Genomic DNA, 16095 nt, shown 5'->3' with positions numbered 1-16095 from the left:
TGAACTCAGAGCCTAGACACTGTCCCTGAACTTCTTTTGCTCAAGGCTTATGCTCTACCACATCAATCACACCTCCACTTCTGGCTTTGTTTTATTTTTTATTACCAATCCTGGGGCTTGAACTTAGGGCCTGGGCACTGTCATTGAGCTTCTTTTGCTTGAAGCACTATCCCACTTCTGGCTTTTTCTGCTTATGTGGTACTGAGGAATTGAACCTGGGGCTTCATGTGTGCTAGTCAAGCACTCTACCGCTAAGCCATATTCCCAGCTCCACTTCTGACTGTTAGAGGGCTAGTTTACTGGAGATCACACTCTCATGCACTTTCCTGCCTGGGCTAGTTTCAAACCATGATTCTTAGATCTCAGCCTCCTGGGTAAGTAGGATTGTGGAAGTGAGACACTGGCACCAGGCTTTAAGTTGATTTTTATATTTCTATGAAGAATGACATTGGGATTTTGATGGACATTGCATTAAAACTCTTGATTGCTTTAAGTAGTATAGCCATTTTTACAATATCAATTTATCCAAACCATAACCATGGAAGATCCTCCTTCCATCTTCTAGTATCTTCTTCAGTTTCTATTCTCAGTGTTTTATAGTTTTCATTGTAGAGGTTTTTTGTGTCCTTAGTTAAGTTTTTTCCTAGAGGATGTGTGTGTGTGTGTGTGTAACTTTTCTAGCTGCACCATGTACAATATGGCTTATAACTGTAGCCCTGTCATCAGTCTAGACTACAATATGTTTCCAGTTTCACATGTAGATATCTCCTAAAATGTGTGTTTTTGTCCATTCCAGGAAAATGGCGGATATAGAAGTGAGAAAAACTACTTAATGCTAAAAGTATGTTTCCACTGAATCAAGTTAACAGCTTAAATTCCTTTCTCCCCACTACTGAATAGGTGGTATGACTATCACTGTTACAGTTTTCATTTTGATCAAGAGGAGACATCTAAGTTATGTCCATATAAGTTTTCATTGAAAAGGCTTACATTTTCAGTTAATAAATACCCTAAAGTGGGTTAATGTGATAAAAGTTATGTTTGGAAACTTCACACATATGCTTAAGCCCTTCCATTTGCCCGTTGATGTCATATGTCCCTGGTATTCAGTGATTAATCTTGTTCATCTGCAGTGTTGGTTGAGATGGGCACACTGTAAAGAGATCAAAGTTCTCTCACATTCATTATTTGTCATATTTGTTACCCAATACATGTACAGGTTCCCCAGATATTCTCTAACCTCTCTCCATAACTCCCATCCCAGGTCACTGAACAACTGCCCAGATCCTGCCATGGTTCCCACATCTTTTCTGTCACCTTCTGCTGTACAGTGGTTCCCTATGTCTTCTGGTGAACTAGAGCTACTTCATGTTTTATGGTATGATTTTACAGTATTATTCTATTACTATTACACTTTTCAGACAGAAATAGCATCATTCTGTCTAAGCTACTTTTAAAGAGAAATGGATTTTTCTAATTGTAAAAGATTTTTGGTGGAACTATTTGTTAATGGCTGTACTTTGGTGCCACCTACTGACAAAATCAAGAATTGCACCTTGTACATAAGACACTTCAAGCCCACCAATCAGAGCTCTCCAAGTAGTCTGGATAGAAAGGAAGGAAGGGCAATTCCAGTGTTCAGGGATACTGAAGATCACCAAACATAAAGTACAGCTGATAATTTTTATAAAGAGAAGTCTCATGTGAGAAGATAAAATATATTTTTAAAGATCTTTTTTTATGGCTTAAAATCTTTAGATAGAGACATATAACCAAAAAATACATCCATACCAGTTAATTTCTGGATTATTATCTTTCCAAGAAACAATCAATCAGTCTACCTATAAGTTTATTAAGTACATAATAAGTTTATAAATAAGCTTGTAATACATTAAAATCTGATTGTTTCCAAGGTATCACTATATAGCTCAGTTTAACAGCCTTTCTGTGACAAATAATCATATTCCTCACACCTTGGCTTTACATATGTATGTATCTGGACACACACATACACACATATATACAAATATGTATATAAGTGTAGAATTCTGTTAACATGTTGAATTCAAAATACTCTTACTAGTTTACTTTCTTAACATCACAGTATGAAAGCACTGGTTTCTCACACATTAGAAATAATGGAAATTGTTGTAAATCAGATAGTTGAGGGAATCTTGTCATTTTTTATAACTCACTTGTTGCCTGTAATTTCTTTCCTATGATAAAAATGTATTTGGGGGCTGGGGATATAGCCTAGTGGCAAAAGTGCCTGCCTCGGATACACGAGGCCCTAGGTTCGATTCCCCAGCACCACATATACAGAAAACGGCCAGAAGCGGCGCTGTGGCTCAAGTGGCAGAGTGCTAGCCTTGAGCGGGAAGAAGCCAGGGACAGTGCTCAGGCCCTGAGTCCAAGGCCCAGGACTGGCCAAAAAAAAAAAATGTATTTGGAGTGCTCTGATGTGCCCTATTTACATAACCTGCATGGATGACCTTTTTAGAGAGAGTATACTACTAAAAGGCTCAGTTTACAACAGAGCTCATGTGACTGTTTGCAAGGTGAGGTGATCATGTCCTGTTTTAGTTTAGAAAATTGTCTTGGAGAATTATTGCGTTATAATGAAGCCTGATCTTGTATGAGCATGGATGTACATGAGAGAAAGTGGGTATGTGTGAATCAGAACATGCATGTACTAACAACCATACTTCCCTGTGCTAAGGTGGCTGGGCCCCTCCTGCTACTGAATGTTTGAATCATGCCTCTTGGGCTCCATGGCATTGACGTCTTCATCAGCAGATATAATAGAATCTCAGAAATTAGCTTAGCCATCATGTGGTCAGATGCTAGTATATGTGAAGGGTAGGTAATGGCTGCTAATATTGAAGGCTTATTCTCGGGTTTCTGGGATCCAAGATCTTCATTAACAGAAATCTCAGAATCTGTCTCAGAACTCAACTCCAAACTTAACTCAGCCATGACACAGTCAATTGACATCTCAGAAGTTGGTTCTGCCCATCATCCAGACAGTTGCTAATAACTGTAAGGGATAGAAATGGCTGCTATTGGGGGGGGGGGTGGTTAATATTCAGACTTGCATTACCCCACATCATGGGCCAACTCAACATCTCATTAGATGGCATGCTCTGCAGGGAACCCATTAATAAGCCTGTTAGTGTGACTGGGTGGTCCTCCCTGCATGGCAACGAGTGGACCAATCACAGTGGTCACTCCATGTGATTGGACAGTACTCCTGGGTGACATCTCATCCACCAATTACAGTGGATGCTTCATGTAATGGGAGAGTTCAGCTTAGCATCACAGTGACCAATCTCCTTTGGCATCTAGCACGCCAGAAGTTTTCTGTTGCCTCTACCATAGAAAGGTAAGAAGATGCTCCAGAGAGCAGAAGGTCACTGGACTACATCAGCTGACTGATGATGTCACACCCTGTGCATTTTGAAAATATATCACTAGAATATCTTAAGTTATAAAGTTTCAGCTCTGGGCCCTTGAGAGGGTCTGCTGTTTGGTCACCCAACTGCATTATCCTAGAAACACGATTTTAGGCATGAATTTGCCATTTCTAGCTCAAACCAGATTTCACTGTTTTCTGGGGAGAGCCATATTGGCCTAAGGAAAAGTCTCTGACCTTTCCAGCAAGTGCTTCTGGGAATTCGGACATGATTGTATAGTTGTTTTTTTTTTCAATAGCGATTAAGTAACTACATATATTTCACAGTATACATTTTAAACTTCACAATGATGAAAATCATCATTCTAATCTACAAAGCTCATGAGGTCTATGAATTTTAACAATAAAACCATTTCTTCCAGATTGGGTGATATGTTCATTTATTTCCTTTTGTTTACTATTATCTGTTCCCTCTTTCATCAATGTCCAATGCAGCTGTTGGGCCACTCTGCTGTATTTTTTCATCTGCTTTCCACTCATTCTGTACCCTCCTCCCAGCTTCCCTCAGATGTGCTCGTGTATACCCCATATATGACATAAAAATATAAAATCACCTAAAAATAATAAGACAGTTTCAGAAGAGGTCCTTTGTTTCCTTATTTGGGGGGTTCTTTTCACTCTGTAAATTATTATGTACATATGAAAAGGTGCTGTGGTCTTACTATTTGGTGCTTTTCTCCCAAGACTAGTCTCACTCTATGTTGGTATCTTCAGTCCTGTTTACTTTATCATATTTTTTGCATTTAAAATCTAACATCTGCATATCAGGGAGACCATGCACCATTTGTGTCTCTGTTCTTGGCTTGTCTTCCTCAACATGATTTGTTCCAGTTCCATCCATTTCCCTGCAAATGCCATTATTTTATCCTTTCTAATGGCTGTGTCAAATTCCATTGTATATAGGTACCACATTTTTTTGGATCCATTCATCTGTAGTGAGACATCTGGGTGGTTTCCATATCTTGGCTATTGTGTACAGTGCCGCCATGAACATGGAAGTGCAGGTATCCTTGTCATATACTGGTTCCTGTTGCTCAGGATAGATGCCGAGGAGCAGTATGCCTGGGTTCTAGGGTATGTCTCTGTTTAGTTTTTTAAGGAACCTCCAGATTACTTTCCAGAGTGCTTGTACTAGTTTACATTCCCACCAGCAGTGCAGTAGGACTCGACTTTCTCCACATCCTCACCAGCATTTGTTGTCTAAATTCAGAATATAGGCCATTCTGACTGGGGTAAAGTGGTATGTCAGGGTTGTCTTTATTAGCATTTCCTTTACACCAGGAATGGTGAGCATTCTTCATGTGTTTCTTTGCAATTTTTACTTCTTCTTCTGAGACATCTCTCTTTATCTCCCTTGCCCATTTAGTTATTGGTTTATTATTTTTGGAGTGATTCATTTCTTAAGTTGTATATAAATGGTGGATATTAGGCCTTTGTCTGTTCCATTGCTGGTGAAGATCTTTTTCCAGTTGGTTGGCTATCTTTCTAGTTCAGTAGTTATGTCTTCAGCTGTGCAGAAACTTTTTATTTTATTTTTTTATTTTTCAATTTTTTATTATCAAACTGATGTACAGAGAGGTTACAGTTTCATACGTTAGGCATTGGATACATTTCTTGTACTGTTTGTTACCTTGTCCCTCATTCCCCTCCTCCCTCCTCCCCGTTTCCTTTCCCCCCATGAGGTATTCAGTTCACTTACACCAAACAGTTTTACAAATATTACTTTTGTAGTTGTTTGTCATTTTTTTACCCTGTGTCTCTCGATTTTGGTATTCCCTTTCAGTTTCCTAGTTCTGATACCAGTATAGATGGTTTCCAATATACTCAGATAAGATTACAGAGATAGTGTAGATAAAACCACAGGAAGGTGATACAAGAACATCATCAATAGTAGAAGCTACAGATACACATGGGACGTTGAAAGTAGTTACAACTGTGATATAACAATCGTTTCCATAACATGCAGTTCATTTCACTTAGCATCATCTTATGTGATCATAAGGGTATAGCTATTGGGCTCTTGTGATCCTCTGCTGTGACTTGCCTAAACCTGTGCTAATTATTCCCAATAAAGAAGACCATAGAGTCCATGTTTCTTTGGGTCTGGCTCACTTCACTTAGTAAAATTTTTTCCAAGTCCTTCCATTTCCTTACAAATGGGGCAATGTCATTCTTTCTGATAGAGGCATAAAATTCCATTGTGTATATGTACCACATTTTCCTGATCCATTCGTCTACTGAGGGGCATCTGGGTTGGTTCCAGATTCTAGCTATGACAAATTGCACTGCGATGAACACATTGTTGTGCTGGTGGCTTTACTGTGATTTTGTTTGTGGTTTTTTGGATAGATACCCAAAAGTGGGGTTGCTGGGCCATATGGGAGTTCTATATTTAGACTTCTGAGGAGTCTCCATACTGCTTGCCAGAGTGGCTGAACCAGTTTACATTCCCACCAACAACGGAGTAGGGTTCCTATTTGGCCACATCCCCTCCAACAATTGTTATTGTTAGTTTTCTTGATATAGGACATTCTTACTGGGGTGAGATGGAATCTCAATGTTGTTTTGATTTGCATTTCTTTTATGGCCAGTGATGTAGAGCACTTTTTCATATGTTTCTTGGCCATTCTTATTTCCTCATCAGAGAAGTCTCTTTGTAAGTCTTTAGCCCACTTGTTGAGGGGGCTATTGGTTCTTTGTGGTTTTGTTTTGGAGGAAGGTAATTTTTTCAGTTCTGCATATATTTTAGATATGAGGCCTTTGTCTGTTGAATGGCCGGTAAAGATCTTCTCCCAGTCTGTGGGCTTTCTGTTTATCTTGCGAGCTATGTCCTTTGCCGTGCAGAAGCTCTGCAGTTTGATGCAGTCCCATTTGTCCAACCTTTCTTTGATTTGTAGCCTTTCTGGGTCTTTGTTAAGGAAGTTCCGTCCTGCGCCAAGGAGCCCAAGTGTTTCTCCTACTCCTTCCTTTAGTGTTTTCAGGGTGTCTGTTTTGATTTCGAGGTCTTTAATCCATTTGGAATTGATTTTGGTGCAGGGTGATATATAAGGATCTAGTTTTAGTTTGTTGCATGTGTTGAAACAGTTTTGCCAGCACCATTTGTTAAAGAGGCTATCTTTCTTCCAAACTATTGTTTTAGCTCCTTTATCAAAGATTAAGTGGGCGTAGTTCTGTGGGTTCATTTCTGGGTCTTCAATTCTGTTCCATTGGTCTTCAGGCCTGTTCCGGTGCCAATACCAAGCTGTTTTTATTACTATAGCTTTGTAATACAGCTTGAAGTTGGGTATTGTAATTCCTCCAGCACTGTTCTTTCTGCTTAGGATTGTTTTTGCTATTCTAGGTCTTTTATTGTTCCATATGAATTTCTGGATTGCTTCCTCTATTTCATTAAAAAATGGTTTTGGGATATTAATGGGTATTGCATTGAATTTGTAGATAGCCTTTGGCAATATTGCCATTTTGATTATATTAATCCTCTCAATCCAGGAGCATAGGAGGTTTTTCCATTTCCTTAGTTCTGACTTAATTTCGTTTTTCAAGCTGTTAAAGTTCTCATCAAAGAGGTCTTTCACTTCTTTGGTTTAGGTTATTCCTAGGAATATTATGTTTTTTGGGGCTATTGCAAAAGGAGTTGCTTTCCTGATTTCAACCTCGGTCTTCGGGTCGTTAGCACAGAGAAAGGCCTTTGATTTTTGAGGGTTTATTTTATATCCTACTACTTTGCCTAAGTTTTGGATCAGCTCTAGTAGCTTGGGGGTAGAGTCTATGGGGTTTTTTAGGTATAGGATCATGTCATCTGTGAAGAGATAAAGTTTAACTTCATTTTTTCCTATTTGGATCCCCTAAAATTTTCTTCTTGCGTAATTGCTCTGGCTAGGAATTCTACTACTATGTTGAAGAGCAGGGGAGAGAGTGGACATCCCTGCCTTGTTCCTGATTTTAAAGGGAATGGCTTTAATTTTTCACCATTTAGAGTTATGCTTGCTGTTGGTTTGTCATAAACTGCCTTGATTATATTCAGGAATGTTCCCTGGAATCCCAGTTTTTCCAGGGCTTTTAGCATAAATGGGTGCTAGATTTTATCGAACGCTTTTTCCGCATCCAGAGATAAAACCATGTGGTTCTTTACCTTACTCCAGTTGATGTGGTGGATTACATTAATTGACTTGCGTATATTAAACCAACTTTGCATCCCTGGGATGAATCCAGTATGATTGTGCTGTATGATTATTTTTGATGACCTGTTGAAGTCGATTGGCCAGAATTTTATTGAAAATTTTTGCGTCTATATTCATCAGGGAAATCGGTCTATAGTCCTCTTTCCATGATGAGTCCCTGCCTTGTTTTGGGATGAGGGTTATACTGGCTTCATAGAATGAGTCTGGTAGTGAACGTTCTCTTTCAATTTCATTGAAGAGTTTGAGAAATATTGGTGTGAGTTCTGTTTTGAAGGCCTTGTAGAATTCTGCAGTGAATCCATCTGGACCTGGGCTTTTCTTGGATGGGAGATCATTTATTGCCGTTTCTATTTCAATACTGGATATGGGTCTGTTTAGAAGGTTTAAATCTTCATGGTTGAGTTTGGGGATATGAATTTTTTCTAGGAAATCATCCATTTCTTCCAAGTTCTCGAATTTGTTGGCATAAAGGTTTGCAAAATAGTCCCTTATTATTTTCTGAATTTCGGTTATTTCTGTGGTGATGTTACCTGTTTTATCTCTTATCTTGTTTATTTGAGTGTGCTGCCTTTGTTTTTTGGTCAGGTTTGCCAGGGTTCTGTCTATCTTGTTGATTTTTTTCAAAGAACCAACTCTTTGTTTTGTTGATTCTTTCGATGGTTTTTTTTTTGTCTCTAATTGATTTACTTCTGATTTGATTTTAATTATTTGCTTCCGTCTATTGACTTGGGGTTTGGATTGTTGTTCTCTTTCAAGGAAATTAAGGTGCTTCCTTAAATTATTGAGTTGCTGTTTCTCCAGTTTGTTGGTGTATGCACTCAGAGAGATACACATTTTCCTCTGAGTACTTCCTTTGCTGTGTCCCAAAGGAGCTGGTACTTTGTGTCCTCATATTGGTTGAATTCCATAAACATTTGGATTTCCGTTTTAATTTCTTCAATGACCCACTGATGGTTCAGCAGTGTGTTGTTTAGTCTCCATGAATTGTAGCATTTTCTGTGGTGGCTGTTTGAGTTGAGCTCTAATTTTATTCCGTTGTAGTCTGAGAGAATGCAGGGAATGGTTTTGATACTTCTGAATTTGTACAGATTTTCTTTGTGCCAAGAGGTGTGATCTATTTTGTTGAATGTTCCATGTGCTGCGGAGAAGAATGTGTATTCTATTGTTGCCTGGTGGAATATTCTGTAGATGTCGGTTAAGTCTAGTTGGTCTATGCAATTATTTAGTTCTGTGATTTCTTTGTTCAGTTTTTGGCGTGTTGATCTGTCCAGAGGTGATAGTGGAGTGTTAAAGTCCCCAACTATCAATGTGTTTGCGTCTATGAGTGTTTTTAGAGTCAGAAGTGTTTGTTTGATGAAGTTGGGTGCTCCTGCATTTGGTATGTAGATATTTAGAATGGTTATATCCTGTTGGAGAGATCCCTTTACTAGTATGTAGTAATCTTCTTTGTCTCTTCTTACCTTTTTTAATTTGAAGTCAATTTTGTCTGATACTAGGATTGCAACTCCAGCCTGCTTATCGGGTTCATTTGCTTGATAGATTTGATTCCAGCCTTTCACTTTTAGAAGATGTTTACTTTTGCTGGATAGATGTGTCTCTTGGAGGCAGTAGAAAATGGATCTTGATTTTTGATCCAATTTATGAGCCTATGTCGTTTGATTGGAGAATTAAGTCCATTAATGTTGAGAGTTAGGATTGAGAGATGATCGTTTGTTCCTTTCATTATTACTATCTTGTTAAAAGCTGTGTCTTCCCATTTCTTGATCTGATGTTTACTAATTAGGGTTCATTTCTCTGTCTGTATTGGGATCTTGATTATTTTCCCTGTATAGTACATTTTTGAGGATTTTCTGTAAAGCTGGTTTGGTGGAGATATATTGTTTCAGTTTTTTCTTACTGTGGAAGACTTTTATTTGACCTTTGGTTATTTATGAGAGTTTGGCTGGGTACAGTATTCTTGGTTCGTAGTTATTTTTATTTAGTGTTTGGTATACCTCATTCCAGGCTCTCCTTTCTTTCATGTTCTCTGCTGAGAAGTCTGGGGTACTTCTGATTGCTTTTCCTTTATATGTGATTGTTTTCTTCTCCCTAACAGCTTTAAGGATTCTTTCCTTGTACTCTACTGATCCTGTTTTGATCACAATGTGTCGGTGGGATGTCCTATTCTGGTCTGGTCGGTTTGGGGTTCTAAATGCTTCTTGTATCTGTATAGGCCTATCCTTCTGGATATTTGGGAAGTTCTCAGCTAATATTCTGTTAAATAGGTTGCCTATCCCATTAACTTCTTTCTCCAAGTTTTCCTCAATACCTATTATCCTTAAATTGGGCTTCCTAATCGTGTCTTGAATCTCCTGTAGTGATCTGTTTTGTTGATTGGACTGGATTTGTATTGATTTTTGATCTTTCTCCATAGATTCTAGGGAATCTTCAGCTCCTGAGATTCGATCCTCTGCTTCAGTTAGTCAGGACTGTAGGATAGCTGCTTGATTTTGAATATCTTTTCCTTCTGACTGGTCTTTCCTGATGATTTCTATGTCATCTCTTAGGTCTTGCATGGACTTCTTTCCTTCATTAATTTGGTTTTGAGTGCTGTCTCTCAAATCTTTTACCTGGATAGCTTTCTTTTCATTTGACTCTTGAATTTCATTTATCTTTATATTTGTTGAGGCCATGAAATCATCTATTACTTTATGGAGGGATTGCTGTATTGATTCAAACTTTTCATTTAACATGTTTATCAGTAGACTTATTTTTTTCAAATTTTTATTATCAAACTGATGTACAGAGAGGTTACAGTTTCATATGTTAGGCATTGGATACATTTCTTGTACTGTTTGTTACCTTGTCCCTCATACCCCCCCCTCCTCCTTCTTTCCCTTTCCCCCCCTGAGGTGTTCAGTTCACTTACACCAAACAGTTTTGCAAGTATTGCTTTTGTAGTTGTTTGTCTATTTTTACCCTGTCTCTCAATTTTGGTATTCCCTTTCAATTTCCTACTTCTAATACCAGTATACATGGTTTCCAATATACTCAGATAAGATTACAGAGATAGTGTAGGTACAGCCATAGGAAGGTGATACAAGAACATCATCAATAATAGAAGCTACAGATACAGATGGAACGTTGAAAGTAGTTACAACTGTGATATAACAATCGTTTCCATAACATGAAGTTCATTTCACTTAGCATCATCTTATGTGTTCATGAGGGTATAGCTATTGGGCTCTTGTGATGCTATCAGTAGACATTGTAGAGCATTTTGAGGGTTGTCTTCTATGTCTTTGATTGACTGCTCTGTTTCCTGCTTGTTTTGAATGGGAGAAAGGACTCCATTGTTTGCCATCTTTCTTGTGCTTCTTCTGCCCATTTGGATTGGGAATGCCAATCTACAAGCACCGGTGAGCACCGTTTAAGACCCAAAGCAGCCCTTTGCATGCACTGTTGTGTAAATCTTATAAGTTCACAATTATATACAGATACCTTGTATACCTGTCTATAAAATTAGATTTGGTGTTCCTAAAGAATGCAATTTCAATATAACAACCAATCCTGGGCCCTGTATTCAGTAGTTACTTATTTGCTGTTACAACCCTATGAGCAATTCTTGTTCTTATATTAAGTTCTTTTTGGACTGGCTTTCTCTGTGAACCCCTTTGATTCACTCGGATTAAGCAGGGATACCCTCTATCCAATAAGCAATGGAACCTGGAGGTCCTGGCAGTAAGTCAGAACGGAAATTTAGAGGTAGTAAAGAGAATAGAGTAAAATGTATTGGGGGGGGGGTGATGATTTTGGTTTAGTTTCAGTGACGTGGAAATGTGGAGAGGAGTAGAATCAGTAGAAAGAACAAGGTTAAAATGATAGACAATGGAGAGTTAGCAGAAAAGAGTGGAGGTGTTATTCATAGGAAAGTAATTTTTAAAGAAAGAGAATGCAAAGAGAGAAATAAAGAACAAATACTGGAAGACAGATGCACAAAACAGAGAAAAATTATTTTTAAAAAATTAAAAAAAATTAAAAGGAAAAAAAACAGAAAAACGAACAACCAAAAAAAAAAAGAACAAAAAACACTTGATAAAACAAACAGGTAAAAATGGAAAACAATAAAACCAACAACGTTTCAGAAGTGAAAAAAATAAAAAAAATTTTTAAAAAGTTTGGAAAATGTTTGAAAAGAAAAAAAAGATGGAGTCCTCCTTGTTTGGGTGGTCTTTCCCCAGTCTCTGGTTTCCTTGCAATGGTCTGCAGTCTATTTTCCTGATAGGCTGGTTTGTCTTGCTTTCAGTTTGCAGGGGGTGGATCTGTTCTGATCCTTCTCCCCTGTTGGTACAATCCTGGGTCTCTGTGGTTCGCACAGCTTGCAGGTAGGCCTTGGGCATCCTCTGTAGATGGGGACTTGAGCAGTCTCGGGAACCATGGCTCCTCTGTCTGCTGTGGGGCCGCGGCCTTTAATGCCTGGCTTTGAATAGGCTGTGGACTCAGCAGGGCGGGGCGCCTCTGGCCTGGTTTGCCCGGCTGAGAGTTGCTTGGCTGGGGGAGGTTCCTCCCTCCTGGGTGGGGCGGCCACCTGGCAGAGCTGGCTATGGAATTCAGCTCCGTTTCGGGCTGGGAATTGGGCTTCCTCTGTGACGCGACCGTTTATCTGTCTCAGGAACTGTTTGTTCCCCCATCTGGTGTTTCCGTGCCACCGGTAGCTGCTCGCCGCTTTCGCTTTAAATTTAGAAATTCCGGTGGGCAGGGCGGGTCACCTCTGGCTAAGCCGTGGCCCAGGATGAGCCTCCCGCCTGGGCGGGGGCGGCGTTCTCCTGGGCAGAGCTGGCTCTCACTGGTCGGTCCCTCTTGCCCTTTTCAAAGATGGCTCCTTTGTCCTCGCTTTCCCCAGGCCCGCTTTAGTTCCAGTCTGGTCTGACCCTATGCCAGTGTCAAAGATGGCACTTTGCTCTGGCGGTGGGGTAAGGGCTACCTTCCAGAAGCTGCTCTGTGGGCGCGAGTGAGAATATCTTTCGTGGGGTACTCACGCTTTCTCTGCGATTTCAGCCCATCCGTGCTCAGCCGCCGTCTGGAGGATTTCTCCCTGGTCTATGCTGTGTGCTTTAGCCGCATGCGCGGGTTGCTGTGACGTGCACTGTCCCGGCACTGGCACTGGCGGTGGTGGGATACGGCCCAGAGCTCAAATCTGTGTTTGCAGACGAGCAAAGTTGATTTTTCCTTCCTGGCCAGAATCCCTGTACTGTTAGAACTTACTCTGGCTGTCTTTCTAGGAGTAAAAGTTTCTATGGGGTGAGAAAACTGGGATGTCAGAGGGAGCTCAGCTAGGGCTCTGCTGCTCCTCCACTGTCTTCCCAGAAGTTCCCTATCTTTTTATTTTAATGTAGTCCCATTTGTCGAGTCTCTCTCCAATCTGTTGTGCCCCTAAGACTCTGTTCACAAAGTTTGTGCCTGTGCCTATGAGCTCTAGTGTCTCTCCTACCCTGTCCTGCAGTATGTTCAGAGTTTCATGTCTGATGTTGAGGTCTTTAATCCATTTTGAGCTGATATGAGTGCATGGTGATAGGCTAGAGTCTACATTGAGTTTTCTATGTGTAACTGCCCAGTTTTCCCAGCACCAATAGTTGAAGAGGCTGTTTTTTCCATTGTATGCCTTTGGCTACTTTGGCTTTTTTTTTTTAATTTTCCAGCTCACCCTTCTCCCCCCACCCACCCCTTGGCTCCTTTGTAAAATATCAGCTGACTCTAGGTATGTGGCTTTATTTTGGGGTCTTCGACCCTATTCCATTGATCTTCTGATCTGTTTTTGTGCCAGTACCAAGTTGTTTTTGTTATTATGACTCTGTAATAGAGCTTGAAGTCTAGCATTGTGATACCTCCTGCACTGCTTCTTTTGCCTAGAGTTGCTTTGGCTATTCTAGCTCTCTTGTTGTTCCATATAAATTTTGGGTTGTTTTCTCTATTTCAGTAAAGGATGTAATTGGGATTTTGATGGAGATTTTGCTGAATTTGTATATCATTTTTGTCATTATGGCCATTTTCACAATATTGATTCTACCTATCCATGAGCATGGAACATCTTTCCATCTCCTGGTGTCCTCTTTAGATTTTTATAGTTTTTACCAAATTGATCCTTTACATCTTTGGTTATGTTAATTCCTAGGTATTTTATTCTTTTTGAGGTTATTGCAAATGGGGTCGTTTTCATGATTTCCCTTTCTGTTTACACATTGAGTACAGTAGGGCTACTGATTTTTGTGGGTTAATTTTGAATCCTCATACTTTGCCGAAGTGGTTTATTAGTTCTAGGAGTTTGGGAGTAGAGTTCTGGGGTTCATTCAGGTATAAGATCATGTTATCTGCAAATAGGGATAGTTTAATTCCTTCTTTCCCTATGTGGATCCCTTTAATGTCCTTTTTCTTGCCTTATTGCTCTGGCTACGAATTCCAGAACTATGTTGAAGAGCTGTGGAGAGAGTGAGCATCCTTGTCTTTTTCCTGATTTTAGCTGTTGGTCTGTCATAACTGGCTTTTATTGTTTTAAGGAATGTTCCTTCTATTCCTATTTTCTCCAGAGCTTTTAACATGAATGGGTACTATATTCTGTTGAAGGCTTTCAGAGTCAACCGAAATAACCATGTGGTTCTTGACCTTGGCTCTGTTAATGTGGTGAATTACATTTATTGATTTATTTATGTTAAACCAGCCTTGCCTCTGTGGAATGAAGGCTACTTGGTCATAATGTATTATTTAAAAAAAATTGTTTCTGGATTCTGTTGGCTAATATTTTATTGAGGAGCTTTGTATCTGTGTTTATCAGAAAGATTAGTCTATAATTCTCTTTCTTTGTTAGATCCTTGCCTGGTTTGGGGATGCGTATGATATTAGCTTCATAGAATGAGTTGGAATTGCTCCCTCTGCTTCTGTTTCACAGAAGAGCTTGAAGAGTATGTGTATTAGTTCCTCTTTAAAAGTCTTGTGGAATTCCATAGTGAAACCATCTGGGCCTGGGCTTTTCCTTATTGGAAGACTTTTGATTGCTTCCTATATCACTTAGTATGTTATTGGCTCATTTAGTTGATTTATATCTTCTTGGTTCCATTTGGGAAATTTATATTTCTCTAGAAATTCATCTATTTCTACTAGGTTTTCCTTCTTTATGAGTGGAAGTTCTGAAAATAGTTCCTTATGGTCATTTTGATGTCATGGATATTTGTTGTAATTTGTCCTGTGGTATCCCTGATCCCCCTTCTTTTTTTGTTAATCTTGCAAGAGGTCTGACGATTTTATTAAATTTTCTCAAAAAAAAAAAAACGAGTTTTTTGTTTCATTAATTTTATGTGTAGTTTTTGAATTTTCTATCTCATTAACTTCTGTATTTTCATTTCCATTTAATTGTAGGAACTCTCTAATTTCTTCTTTTGTTTGTTCTGTAACACAGGTGTTATTCTGTAGTGTGCTGTTCGGCCTCCATGTATTTGAGTAATTTCTGCTGTATGCTTTGCTAAGAACTAGTTTGATTCCACTGTAGTCCGATAAAATACAAGGGATTATGTCAGTCCTCTTGTATTTGGTTCTTTGTGTGAAGTATGATGTGATCTATTTTGGAGAATGTTCCATGGGCTGCTGAGAAGAATATTTATTGGGTCGTTTGGGAGTGGAAAACTCTGTATATACAGATATTATGTTAGTTCCATTTGGGATATTGTATCATTTAGGTCCAGGATTTCTTTGCTTGTCCTACGGTTGACCTCCTTTGGTGAGAGTAGAGTGTTAAAGTCTCCCACTACTATTGTACTTGGGTCTATCTTGTTCTGTAAGTCTGAGAGTGTTTGTTTGATGTATTTAGATGCTCCATTATTTGGAGAGTATAGATGGCTGTGATATTGTCTCCTTGGATTTTTCCCTGTATTAATAGTAATAACCCTCTTTGTCTTTTTGAACTGATTTTAATGAGAAGTCTATTTTGTCAAAAATCAAAATGGCAACCCCTGCCTTATTGCTGGGTGCATTTACATGGAAGATCTTTTTCCATCCCTTTACTCACAATTTGTTTTTGTCTTTCTTTGGCTGGGAGATGGGTCTCTTGGAGACAACAAATGGATGTATCTTGTTTTCTGATTGACTGCAGTTATTTTTCTTTTGATTGGAGAATTGGGTCCATTAGTGTTTATGGTTATTATAGAGAGGTTTGCTTTGTTTTCTGTCATTTTCTTGCTTTCCTGTTTTGTTTTTTTTGCTTGTTTGGTTTTTTGTTTTGTTTTGTTTTTTGCTTCTTTTACCTGTGATTACTATTTTTATTTTTTTTTTGCCAGTCCTGGGGCTTGGACTCAGGGCCTGAGAACTGTCCCTGGCTTCTTTTTGCTCAAGGCTAGCACTCTGCCACTTGAGCCACAGTGCCCCTTCTGGCCATTTTCTGTATATGTGGTGCTGGGGAATTGAACCCAGGGCCTCATG

The 16095-nt window shown here is 39.2% G+C and overlaps 1 long non-coding RNA gene across 1 annotated transcript in view; it reads left to right on the top strand.

The window, feature by feature from the left end:
- Window positions 1–344: 344 nt before the first annotated feature.
- Window positions 345–16095, top strand: part of LOC125344315 — a 31373-nt gene continuing 15622 nt past the window's right edge. Inside the window, exons 1-2 of the long non-coding RNA XR_007209458.1 lie at window positions 345–841; window positions 1265–1378. This is a non-coding gene — a long non-coding RNA (uncharacterized LOC125344315). The remainder of the gene's footprint in view (window positions 842–1264; window positions 1379–16095) is intronic.

This window comes from Perognathus longimembris, chromosome 28 (assembly GCF_023159225.1).
Source record: "Perognathus longimembris pacificus isolate PPM17 chromosome 28, ASM2315922v1, whole genome shotgun sequence".
Taxonomy (NCBI): Eukaryota; Metazoa; Chordata; class Mammalia; order Rodentia; family Heteromyidae; genus Perognathus; species Perognathus longimembris.
Note: the sequence above shows the minus strand (reverse complement) of the source record. Positions and strands in the feature narration are given on the sequence as shown.